Raw genomic sequence first — 13,630 nt, 5'->3', positions numbered from 1 at the left:
TTTTCTTTCTTTCTTTTTTTTTTTTTTTTTACATCCTCTTTCTGGAAGTGCAGGAGGGAGCAAGACTCTGGCCCAATGGCAGTGGTCCAGTGCTTCCCAGGTAGAGTGAAATCTGCTCTAATGCCACAAAAGTCACTCCCAGCTATTCGAAAACTAGAAAGACGACAGAACCAGGAAGGAGGAGACCCAGCTCCTGTCACTGGCTTCACCGCTAACTAGCTGGATGACTTCAGGTGAGTCGCTGCCTCTTTCTGAGCCTCAGTTTCCCCATCCATGAAGTGAGGATGCCAGCTTCCATGTCTGAGACCTCTTCTAGCATCAGAGTGCAGCAATTTGATGACATAGAAAGACTAGAGAACCAGGATCGAAACAGCCAGTCACCTGCACTATTTGTACCTGTTGCTGGTTTTCCTCCAGCATCCTCACCCCTGCCAGCTATTCTAGGAATTTCTTTCCAATTGTACCATTTTGGAGACCAGATGCAGGAAGAAGCATCATTTCTGCAGCCCCCAAGGCTAGATCTGAGGACAGGGTAAGAAGAGATTTGAGAGAGTAGTTTGCATCCCTTTATGCAACCTTGATGAAAAAAATTCAGATATGTGAACCCAATAAACTGGAAGATTCTCTGTAAAAGAATCATCTAGAAATGCAAATAACCTTGCTCACCTGAGTCTTGCTCATATGAGTTATGCGGAGATGATGAGAAGGAAATCAGGCCGAGTGTTAGCTACCAAGCTTGAGGCCTTAACCACATGGTTAACATCCATCACTAATTCCGTCCTTTCCAGAAGAATCCCATCAGGCAAGCACTCCTGTCCTCATTTTGCCAGTATGGTCGACGGACAGTAAAGTTACACATTTTGCTCAAATTGAGGTCATTCTGACGGGCAATGGTTGAACCGGGATACTAATCTTGATCTTACCTAGGCTGTCACCCTCGCACCATCACACCTGAAAGAGAAGCAGCATCCTGCCAGGGAAAAGAACAAAATGTCACCCTAGAATCTGCTGGCAGCAGCTGGCTGTGTGTGTGACCTTGGGGCAGTCCCAGAATCTCTCCTTGCCGGTGTGTGCTCATGCGTCAAAGGTAGGCCCTGGAGAGATGAGAGCCCCCCTCTGCAGAATGGAACCTGCTGGTAGATCTCCCAGCTGCCGGGGGGGATGCACCGCCCCACTCCGCGGTCAGTAGATACCTGGGCTGCCAAGGGGAGACACACAGCCGTGGAACAGGGCCCTCTTGGGAACCTCCAGATGGGCAGATGACCGGGCCCCCTGACTTCACAGGTCTCCCCTGACCAACTCCGGAGCCCCATGGGTGCCTCCTGGGGCTCCAAACCCAGGCAGATCTGCTTGCCAACATGTAACATTGAACATTTGGGATGCCTGGGGGGGGGGGGGTGCTCCAAACGTTCACCCGACTCTCCCATTCTAGAGACTCTGCTTCCCCGGCCGTGTCGTTAGGAGGTGGGGAACCCTCGCTGGCATTGTCATTTACCCGTGTCAGCCACGCGGTGCCAAAGGAGGTCACCGCTCCATCCTGAGACTTTTGCAATATAGGGACGGTGTTGCTGTAAAGAATTTAACAGGCCAGCAACTGACACTCGAGCTCTTTGGGATCCACCAATGAATCTGATGCCCACGTGCTGCCAAAAAGCATTTATTGTCTCATAATTCGATTTACTTTTTTCCATGCTGCTCCCAGTGCCTGCAAGTAGGGGCAAAATGGCTGATGTCTCCAGATGCCACGGAGGCTAATAAAGCTTGCTGTGCTCCCAGCATGCTCTCTGCTGTCAGAAACCGGCAATTAACTTAATAGGGTTCTTGAAATGGAGTCGATCCGGGAAATGTGGCATGTGTTGACACTCTCCCGCTGATCCAAGCAGCCTCCCACCATTGACTTGCAGGGTCTGTTTGCTATTTGAATTATTTAGGAGCTTGTTATGTGAATTAAAAAGCAGCACTTTGCAGCATTAAGTCTAATATTTTATGATCTTCAATTGATTAGGTGGGCTTTCAGGATTACATGGAAAGGTTAAGATAAAACACGCCTCAGACAGGCAGCTCTCACCAGTCTGCTTTGCTCTTCAAAAATCTAGATGAAAACCCAAAAGGAGCCTGCCTCCCTTTTCCCTTCCAAATGAGTCTTCTAGAACCTGTTTTTGGGGCCATCAAAGAGCTTGTGCACCCTGGGGATACCAGGTGCCCTGGCTTCTCAGGACTAAAGGAGGCTGGTGCCCCATTTATCTACTTTTCGTTTATGTCTTTCTTGGCACAAAGATGGCACTGATGATGCGATGCCCAGAGGGACTGCATCCCAAGCCCAGGCCTGCAAAGGGAGAGCCCTGCTGTGGGTTCCCAGCCACTCGATTGGACCTGGATGGGCACCACTGCCACACCTGCCCTTGGCCAAGGGTGTGTCTAACACACCTCCCTCGACCACACGTGCCAATTCATGCTTTCTTTGGCCTGCCAGCTGCCACCACCCTCTTCCCTGGCCAAGACAATAGTTTGCACTGGTCTTCTCCCATCACCCTCATTCCAATCCAGCATACATTCTGCAGTCAAACCTAGTTCTGGCTATGAAACTCCCTTGTTCAGAAACATTCAGTGGCTCCCCATTGCCTATTAAGTATGTACTCATCAACCTGAGCCCCAATCCTTTTTCTAGCCTCATCTCCTTTTTTTTTTAAGATTTTATTCATTATTCATGAGAGAGAGAGAGAGAGAGAGAGGCAGAGACGCAGGAAGAGGGCGAAGCAGGCTCCATCCAAGGAGCCTAATGTGGGACTCGATCCCAGAACTTGATCCCAGGACTCCAAGATCATGCCCTGGGCTGAAGGCAGGTGCCAAACCACTGAGCCACCCAGGGATCCCCCGCCCCAACTACTATTGCCCCCATATCAACCAACCAGATGGAGCTACTTGCTATTCTTTAAAAACACTTTTGCTTTCTTAACTCTCAAGCTTTGCTCATGGCATTCACTTGCTGCATTACATCTCCCTTCTTCATCTACTGAAACTCTACTAGTCCTTGATAATGAAGAGTGAATACTCGGGAAAACGAACTAGGGGTGGTGGAAGGGGGGAGGAGGGCGGGTGTTGGAGGGGAATGGGTGACGGGCACTGAGGTGGACACTTGACGGGATGAGCACTGGGTGTTTTTCTGTATGTTGGTAAATTGAACACCAATAAAAATTAATTAAAAAAAAATAAAAAAAAATAAAAAATTCAAAAAAAAAAAAAAAAAGAAGAGTGAATAAGTACATAGTATAGAGGTTCCTATATTCTAAGAATTATAAATATGATTACTTAATATTCATAATCCTGTAAGATAGGTATCTTTATTATTTGCATTTTATAAATGGCAAAACTGAGGTTCAGGCCAGTTGGCTAACTTACTTCCCCAAAATCACTTGGCTACCTGGGATTTAAATGCAGGTAAACAAAGGTCATCTCAATCTCACTTCCTTGGTAAAGCCATTCTTGCCTTTACCTGGGTGGCCTTTCTCCTCTGAGGTTTGCAGCGTCCACTTTTCCACTGCACTGACTTATTCAGGCAGCAAGTGTAGGTACATGGCTCTCTTCTGTACCAGGATATCAATGCCTTGGGACAGTCGGGGCCTCCCTTGTATCACTGCAGGGCTTAGGATTTGCACACAGTAGGTGTTGACTCAAGCAGGCCATCAGCCTGACCACAGGGTGGCTCCCCACCCCAAAGTCACAGGCCCCGGAAGACTACCTGGTCCCTCTTGTATTTCAAAGGAGTAGAAGGAGGCACTGTAGGTGCTAAGTGAGTGACAGCGCAAGCTCTAAAGGGTGACTTGAATTTGAATTTCCAAGCACCCCCTCTTTCAACCATGCAACCTTAGCCTCACTGAGCTAGGGGTTCTCACCTGTAAATGGAAATAACAGTAGTCCCCACTCCATAAGGAAATTATCAAAACTAAGTGCAATAACGCTTCAAAAGCACATGGCCCCTAGCACACATTAGGGGCTTAGGAAAAGTTTGCTGTCATTCCCATTGGATTGACCCCAGTGGAGTCTCTAAACCACCTCCTGCAGCTCTGAACCCTGGGCCCAGCATCTCCACACCTCCAGTTCCTCACCTGGAACATGGGCTATTTAAAACTCACCTGATAGGATTACGGGGAAGGACTTAATGAAATAACAGATGGGCCTGGAACAGAACAGACATTCAGTATATGAATAATAGTATGTTATTTTTAATTAATATAACCTCCACTTAAGCTAAGAATATTTACTTTTCTAGAACACCATGAAGACGGTCCTTGACCCCTGGAATCAACAGCTTTGTGCAAAACAAACCCTGCAGCAGCCCCCCGCTTCCAGGGGGCACTCAATTTAACAGGGGAGGCAGGATGGAAAGAGCTGATCTCCCCCAGGGCAGGAGGAGGGCAGGACCGCATGCATGGGGAGCCCTGAGCAAAGTCCCCAGGGACTCAGCTGGGAGAGGCTACTACTGCCCGATCCTGTGACCTGTGATCCATCAGATCTGTTGGATGTGATGCCTTCTTAGGAGACCTTCCCCCTGAGAGTCTCGGTGGTCATCCAAATCCCTTAAGTAAGGTGTGGCCTGCTGCAGGGAGGTCCTGAAACCAGGATGGCGTTCCCAGGACTCTCTGGCCCCACGTTGTGCTGGATCTCATTCTTTAAGGCAGCCGAGGCCCTGACGTTGGGCCATGTGGATGAGCTTAAGGGGGCGGGGCCCTGGTAAGTCTCTCAAATATGTGCAAGATCTTACATGAATGTGTGCAGGGAGTTACACTACATAGAGGTTCTAGAAGATTCTGTGTATGTCAGGATAGACTAACTGCTCCCTGCAGTGACAACCCCTCAATCTCAATGGCTTAATGCAACATGTCACAGTCCAAGCAGGCTGATAAGGAGTAGGGGTGTAGAGCAGGGCTCTGCTGGCAGGGCCTCCTCCACTTCCAAAATGGGGCTTCCAAAGTCACCATGAACCCTGACATTCAGCTGGCAGATGGAGGAGGAAATGAGCATAAAAGATCTTACAAGAAACTTTAGGGGTCAGGCCTGGAAACAGCATTTGTTTCCACACATATGCTCAAAGTCCACTGGCCAGAACTTGGTCACATGGGGCCCTGGACTGCAAAGGATGTTGGGAAATGTAGTCTTCCTATGTACCCAGAGGAAAGGAAAACTGGTTTGGAGAAGATATCTCACAGCCCTTCAAAAAGGACTTGTAAAACAAAACAAAACAAAACAAAACAAAACAAAACAAAACAAAACAAAACAAAAAACAACCAAAAAACCAAAAAGGACTTGTACAGGGGAAGAAAAGCAGAGTATAAAGAAGACTAATAAATGCTATTTGCTTTATGTACATTATTCATTTAATCCCCACTACTAGTAGTAGGTTTTTTAACTTTATGTCCATTTTATAGATAAGAAAACTGAAGCTCAGAAGACTAAGTCACTTGCCAAGGATCACACAGTAGTGAATGGTGGAACCCAGAATACACCTCACGCTTGTCAACATACAGTTTGAAAGGTTCTCCATTTTATGACTTTGGGGTATTACATATTTTGAGGGGGAAAGCAAACATAAATGGAGAAGATAGTTTTGAGCTTGTATTTTAGGGTCAGCTACCATTTGTAGACTGTTTATTCTGTGCCAGACACCGCTTAAAATGCTTTTCCATGTATTGCATAATTGACTCCTCCCACTGACCTTATAAGATTCATCTAGCTGTTCCCTCAGCTTTATGGATGAGAAAATGGAGGCACGGAGAAGTTAGGCAATTGTCCCAAGGCCCCACAGCTAGTAAGTAGGGGAACAGGGACTCTACCCCTGGTGGCTACCCCAGTTCCATAGGTATGCAGTGCACCCACCAACCTATGTGTGCACTCCTGCAGTTGCTCTGGGTCACCCCATGAGATCAAGGCAAATAGAAAACACATATCCTTCACCCTCGAGCCCCCACCATGCAGCCCAGTCCTGCCCCTCTGCCTCAGGAGTCACAGCCTGACAGTGGGAGTCCTCTCAAGAATGTGTCAACACACCAGTAGAGTCACCAGCCACCTGTTGTCTGGGAGCACCATGACAGAGCCCATCAGCCCATGTAGGGTGACTGCTGTCCCCTTTACAACCTCACTCAATCTGCCTGATGGTCTTATGAAGGTAGATTTTTTTCTTTTTTCTTTTTTTTTTTTTACTATCTCCAACCACTGCATCATTTAAGCCAAAATAAATTCAGTGAAGAGCCAGAAGCAAGTCTGGGGTAAACATGGAGGGGAACCAAGGCAACAACATCTCCCTCATCCCACCCTGGCCCTCGGAGGGATGGTTTCACCTAGGGTGAGGTCCGGGGATGGAGAATGTGTCCTCACTTTGCGCCTTGAACGAAGCCAAGATGTTGACCTCAAGCTCATATACAGAAGCAGCAGACTGACGGGTGGGCATGTGGAAGGGACACAGAATGAGCCCTCAGTCCGTCAACAGAAGTACTGTGTGCAGGTGGATCCCTAAGTCTGACGGGTGGGTGGGGGATGTAAAAGCACCGAGGTCGAGAGAGAGGGGGACACTCAGACAAAGGTAGAGCTTTGGGAGGAAGGAAGGGGGCAGCCCCCACATGCCAGCTCTGCACCAGGACCTGTGGAGCTGTGGCAAAGACGCCAGGACCCGAGTCAGCCGGACTTCCCTCGGGACCAGCTCCTCCATTCATTAGCCCCATTGTTTCACCTCTCAGTTTCTAGGCCTATGAAATGGGTGTAATGTCCGGCTCACCTCTCAGGGCTACGGGAAGGCCTGGGGCATTGAGCATGTGGAGCATCCTGCCCACGGTCTGGAGGGAAGCCGAATCCAAGTGTTGGCCCAGGGGCCTTTGAATACAGGCCTCTCAGAAACAAACAATCAAAAAGTAACAGACTTAGTCGTCTAATCACCTATATCACCAAACAAGACACCTCATTATAGTCATTTGTTTTGCAATTAAAATAAACACCTCTTCATTTTTCTTGGGCCGTGTGCAGGATCAAGGAGGGGGCCAGTGGCTTGTCCCCTGCTCTCCCAGGCCCAGCACGGACCAGTGCCCATAGAACTGAATGTTTCTGAAGTCAGCAGTTCTCACTTGAGAGCGCACGTCCCCGGACGTTATCTTCATTAATCCTCCCCGTGGCCCTGGGAGGCAGGTGGAGCCGACCTCATGACCCTCATTCTACAGGCAAGGAAATGGAGACGCCCCAAGGGTTTCATTTAGCAAAAGTAGCAGCGCAGGGGCTCCGAGCCAGGTCCTCTGGATCCAAACACAGGGTGTTTTTGGTGACCCTGATGGGGTTCAGCACCCTCTTGGCTGCCAGGCGGGCGCCAGGATAAGAGCATGGGCCCTGGAGTGAGACTCTGTGGGTTCCAGTCCCAGCTCTGCCATTTACTGTCCCAGAGACCTTACTTGTCCCCAAGCTGCTGGACCTCTCTGTCTCATCTCTAAAATGGAGCTAATGCCACTTCCTTCGCCTCAGATTCTGTGATGCGTGTAAAGCAATTAAAACAGGGCCTGGTGTCTACAGAAAGAGCCAGTAGGCATCACTACTGGTACCCTGTGTGGGGAACCACACCCGCCCACCTACCTTCTCTGTTTGCTTCTGATGCTCCGTGCCCCTGAATGGCCGACGCTGTGTCTCTTCCATCCTGGAGACGGAGATAGAGGGTCAGGGCCGCGTGGGGTTCTGGGGTGCGGGCTCTGGTTCCAAGTTCAGACCCCATCACTCCCTGGCTGTGTAACCCTGGTGAACTCTATGTGTGCTTTGAGTTTATTTCCTTCTGCAGAAAAGGAGATAATAATAGAATCTGTTTCAGAGAGCTATAACCCATTAAGTGATGTCACACACATGAAGTATCTAGAACAGTCCCTGGCACAAGGGAAGCACTAAACAAGTATTAGCTATTATTGCATCTATGTCCCCGGCACCCACCACTGGGCTTGGTCCAAAGGCGCTAAGCAACTGGTTTTGGAAGTATGAATGAGTTGAATATTTATGCTTCTTGTTCTCTGGATAGCTAGAGGTCTTCAAATTCTTTCCCAGAGATACGACCCCGGGATGGGAGTTGGCCACCCAGGATGGTGACCGTGTCTGAGATACTCATTGTTTATAATGGCCTCACTGAGTAAATAAATAGTGTGAGATGGGGAGCCAGGCCAGGCCTTCCAGAAATACTCTGTCCCTGGCTCCAGCTTGGGCACAAAGACACAGTGACCCTAGCCAGTTGACTCATCTCCCCAACATGAGCTGAACTGCTGAGGCAGCCCCACCCAGCCTCTCTCAGCCCTCACTGGCTCCTTCACATGGCCTGGCAAGCCCGGCAGGAGCCAGTCTAATCGAAGCAGCTGGCTCTGGGGAGGGGGAAAGGCAGGTGTGATCTGTGATGAGTGCCAAGGAGGGGAATCAAAGGAGCAGAAAAGTCTTGGCTGGGGAGGTTGAGGACAAAAGGTGGGCGCCCAGTGATGTCGTCACTATAGGGGGGGATGAAGGTGACACTGGAAAGCAGGTAGCATTGCTACTCTGTGGGGTGAAGGTCTACAGAGCCCTTGGGCAATTAGGGGAGAAATTAAGACTGGGAAGAAAATCCGGAAGGCCCCCCATCACTTCCCAGGATCATGGGAGGGCTCAGAAAAGACTGGTTCCAACCTCATGGTCAGAAGGAGTCAGTGTACCAAGACACCGAGAAAAGTCTCTAAATGACACTTTTTTTGAAAACCCCCTCTCTTTCAGGAAATTGTCTACTTAGTTAAAAAAAAAATATATATATATATATATATGTATGTATATATATAACTTCCATGCTGATGGTTTCACATCACTTAGACGCGATATGGTTCCACCACTTTGACATATAGGTCAGAAGATGAGACTCCATGCATCCATCTACAGTTTTTACTGAGCACTTACTACCTAGTGGACAATGATCAAAGCACTGGGACCCGCAGAGAACAAGAGGAAGGAAGTCCCCATCTCACAAAACAGATTTGGGGGAGGAGACAGACAATAAACACAAAACAAAGAGAGGTAAATATTTGGATCGGATAAATATGAGGAAGAAATAAAGAGCTCTGTTAGAGTGATGAGTGGGATGGGAGAGCCAGGTGGTGGTCATGAAGATCTTTCTGGGGTGACAGCTGAGCTGAAGCCTAAAAAGAAGCCAGGATGGGGACAAGGGAAGAGCTCTGCCTGCAAGCACAAAAGGCCCTGAGGCAGGGACTGTGGTAGGGAGGTCCAAGGAAAGGAAACCGTGTGGCTCTGAGGCGCCGGAGACCTGCGGACACTTGCAGGCCCTCTACTTTGTGCCTGGCACCCTTCTAGCACTTGACTGGCAGTTGGTTAAGTGCCCGTGAGGACCCCTGAAAGTAGGGCTCCACTATCCACTCCAGTGTAGGCCAGAGAGGTTAAGGAGCCTGCCCGGAGTTAGCCCCAGGGCAGGCCCGGCAGGATTGCAGCCCGCACCCCTCCGCCAAATCCCAAATCCCGAGGTCCCTGACCCAGATCCCAGGACGCAGCCCCTGTGAGCCTCAGAGAGGAGCTCGCTCGGCTTTGGGTCCGGGACCCGGGGAAGTGACGGGTTCCCAGAGTGTGTTAGAGGTCGGTTCCATGGCTCTTGGGGGGCCCGGCCCAGCCCAGCCCCAAGCGCCCACGTGCGCTCCAGCTGCCTGCGCTGAGCTCGCGGGGGTCGGGGGCGGGACCCCAGGCCAGCGCGCCCACCCCCGGCGGGGCGCCCCGGGGCCCCCTTCCCACCCGGGGGCTGGGGCGAGGAGTGGCCCTGCTCCCGGGCCCTCGCAGCGCAGGCGCCCCGGGCGCGCGGAGCCCAGACCCCGCTTGCAGATCGGCCTCCCCGCGCCCCCCGCTCGGCCACGCCGCCTCCCCCGGGAGGCCCTTCCTGCCCCTAGGCCGGCCCCGGGCGGGGTGCGGGGGCCTCCGAGCCCAGGGGCCCCACCCGGAGCTCCGTGCCCCGGGCGCCGCCGCCACTCGGGACGTCCCATCCCGAGCCTCGGCACCCGCAGGTCCGCGGGCCTGGCGGTGCGCGGCCTGATTGGCAGGTCCCCCCTTGGCAGGGGTGGGGACGCCGGGGAGGGCTGTTGTGCACAATTGCTGTTTTTACTCCTGCCATCATTAATTCAACTATTGACAGAGAAAGGAGGGTCCGCCGCGGCTTTGTGTCACGCACTCACTGTAATTTGCTTGAAAAGAATTAAATCACAATTACCTGCCATTCGTTTTGCATAAAACGAGCTGCGAGGAGCCTGCCGTCGCAGAGTGCTTGGAAGGACAACAGCCCCATTGTTGCCATATTAGAACAATATTTCTCAATTCGAAACTTAAAACATTCGAATTAGCAGCTCCGTCTGCCTGCGGTGGCCCACGGATGGGCACGGCTGACACCCCACCTCGGACTCCAGACGTTACAGTTAACGAGCATAATTTTCATCCATTTGAGTCTAGACCGATCTTTTAAAATCGTCGCATTTATTGCATAAACGTACCTCCCAAATGTTGGAAAGGAAAACGCAACCTTTTATCTGTTGGGGAGCCCAGTTGATAAATTATCTAAACGCCACGAAAATTCCTCCTGCTGGAGCTAAAATGAGAGCAAACTGTAATTAACTCAACTTGAGATTTGTTTAAATGTCCAAAGAAATCACACTGCTTCTCCAATAAAGTTACTTCTGTTCTCATTTCTCCCCTTTCAGATTACGGTCATCAGGTAAACACGAGTGATTAGCTTTTAAGCCAACGTTTTTCAAGTGTACTTAAAATATTCAATTCTGCAAAATTACATCACTGCGAACCTGTGTGTTCAGCAAATTTGAAGCCAGGCTGGGTTTTAACAACTTCTGTAAAAGTAAACTGCTGCTTTGAGTGAGCTGTAGTTTCCATTAGCAGTAATAGTTTTTCAGTAACAAAATGTAACTGTTCAATCAGGCTTGAATATTAAAAGGAACCCAGTTACTAATTGTAAGAACTCTGGAACCAGCAGGAAAAACAGCAAATAGAAAAATACAATTGGTAACAGGGAGAGTTGTGTGCAGGGAGAGTAACATATTAGAGCAACTTTCTGCATATGAAAATAAAGAGAAGTGACGGAAAATAAGGTTGAAATTAGTAAAGATGAATGACCAGAAAGGTAGAGTTTTTAAAATCTGAGTGGTAAAAAAAAAAAAAAAAAAAAAAAAGCAGCTGAAATGTAGATTTAGTGCAGAGAATAATTAAAGTGTGAAATAAGAAAACTTACAACCTAGAAAAGCCAGTCAGAAAAGGAGTAAAAACACATTTGCTATTGCTAACACTGGATTTTCCTAATTTTCAAAAATGCAGTTTTGTGATTGAAATGTTATCGGTATTTTAAGAGGTTTTTTTTTTTTTTTAAAGTGAAAGCTGCTAGTTGATTTTTTTGTTTAACGAGTAGCCTTTTCCTGTAAAGAAAACATATTTTATTGTCTGTTCCCTTTTATTTTTTTAATGAGTGTGAAAATTAAAATGTTCACTTTGATTTTTAGTGACTTAAAAATTTGTAAGTAATTTTTTCTTTTGTGTGTGTGTGTGAGAGAGAGAAGAACCGTTTGGCTTCAGCAGAAAACAAATTACAAGTGGATCAAACCAAGGACTCAACTCTATTTTCATGACTGGGTTTTTGAAGAATAATCCATAGAGATGGGGGAGGAAAGGATTCATCAGGCAAATGAAACAAAGTCCCTGATCTATATTCCTATTCTGATATCACCTCCTGGAATATCGGGAACATTTTAAGTTCCAGCCTAAGCCATGAATTCCTTCAGAACAAATCAAATGTCTTTAAAGAATATTTCTGTTTGAAAAGGAATTAAGCTCTCCTGAAAGAATTTTAAAGGTTGTGATATTCACAGTCTGATAAAGCAGCACCTTTAATGAAATTCTAATTAGCAATTTCATGCACTTTGCTATTAGTCATATCAGATTAGTGCACATTTTCACAGCCTTCCTTTAATTAAGTGCACTTATTCCAAGTTTCAAACACTTTCCTTATAAGATGAAAACTGTGCTGAAATGTTATTTAGTAAACAGAGGAAGTGTGAAAGTGTAGGTGTGCGTGTGTACAGGGGCGGACATTTTTAACTATCTACAAATTTTTTTTTACATTTATAGAGTTGGTGAACTCAGGTTTTCATTCCTTTTTTTTCTTGTGTTCTCAGTGTTTCCTTGGGATTTCTAAGGGAACTATTCAGATCCTCAGTCCAAGTGCACATCGTGCGTATTTTTGCTTGAGACATATATTCTGGATGCCTATATCTATATGTGGGAGGACTTTTTTTTTTCTTCAAACATCTTTTCTCTATGTGTGTGTGTGTGTGTGTGTTTGTAGTAGTATGTATGTGTAGTGTATATACGTATATACATATATATGGGGGGAGAGAGAGAGAGAATCAGAAAGAGGGGGAGTGAAAGAGGGGAACTACGCAACATACAATATTTAGTTTTTGACGTCTCTGAAAAGCAGTGAGAAAGCATTTGCCCATATAACATCCCCCACCCCTGTCACCTTTTGCAGGCACCTCTTTTCCTTTGAAAACAGCCATATGATGTCTTTCGACCTTCTAAATTTCATTCTGAAGCTCCAGCAAGGAGCCAGCAGCTAGCTTCGGGAGCCGGATCCATGGAGCACAGGATATCTTCCTTCATGTCAGACCCCACTTCTCCACTGTGAGAGCTCAGTAGTCAAGCCAGTCTTTTCCAGGCAAAGCAGGACCTAGTCTGGGGGCTCCAACCCTGCACACCCCCTGAATCCCCCTATCAGCCTGCTGGAGGGTTGCTCCAATTCAGGGAGATTGTATTGTCTGTGAATTAACCTGATCTTATCTGTAGGCTTTTGTCAAGCGGAAATTTTTGTTGCCTGTTTTGCTCAGAGGTTGAAACTTGTAATATATTAACTAATTGCTTGCATCTCTAACACATGTTCTCTTGTTGGTGTCATTCATTTATACTGTAACATTTTTGACATTTTTAGATCGTCTCTTGGGACTCCTGGGCCTCTTAGCAGTTCCCTCCATGAAGAGTGTTTGCCTAATGATTACTGACTGACATCTCAATAACGAGCAACGGAGGAGTTGGGTGCATCTATTGAAGAGTTCGGGTGTGTGCGTGTGTGCGTGCGTGCATGTGTGTGTGTGTGTGTGTGTGTGTGTTTTAATTCATGGTCCACTTTGTCAAGTCATGTGTGAGCCATAATTTAAGCTAATAATTACCAGACATGAATTCAATGAAACATTGGTGTCTACACTTAAAAAAAAAAAAATCGTCCTGAATTTTAATGCATTCAGAAAACGTTTGCCTAGGGCCAGGCTGGGTCCAACACGCATATGGAAGCACTTTAAAAGTGATAAATGATTTGGAATCTACCCTGTCTACTGGTGTGCTTCTCAGGAAAGAAAATTAGAGCTAACAGGTGTTAGATAGGGAATGCTGGGGCATTTTAATAGAATTGTCAAAATGTTGGTACCAGATGTTGACATTAATGCACACAACTCGGAACGTAATGCCGGGCCGCCATTTAAATGATTATTTGTTTAAATTTCAAGTCGCCAGCAGGAAATCCTTACTTTGTTCAGCACCTTACTCTACACAC

General features: G+C 47.6%; 1 long non-coding RNA gene across 1 annotated transcript; it reads right to left on the bottom strand.

Moving 5' to 3' along the window:
• Positions 1 to 12,876, bottom strand: LOC140595734 (uncharacterized). The gene is made up of 5 exons (XR_011997592.1): positions 12,548 to 12,876; positions 10,515 to 10,609; positions 7,609 to 7,801; positions 4,134 to 4,177; positions 1 to 970 (listed from the first exon to the last, which is right to left on the bottom strand). It is a non-coding gene; the product is annotated as an uncharacterized lncRNA (long non-coding RNA).
• Between the last annotated feature and the right edge of the window lie 754 nt (positions 12,877 to 13,630).

Source organism: Vulpes vulpes, chromosome 15 (assembly GCF_048418805.1).
Source record: "Vulpes vulpes isolate BD-2025 chromosome 15, VulVul3, whole genome shotgun sequence".
Taxonomy (NCBI): domain Eukaryota; kingdom Metazoa; phylum Chordata; class Mammalia; order Carnivora; family Canidae; genus Vulpes; species Vulpes vulpes.
Note: the sequence above shows the minus strand (reverse complement) of the source record. Positions and strands in the feature narration are given on the sequence as shown.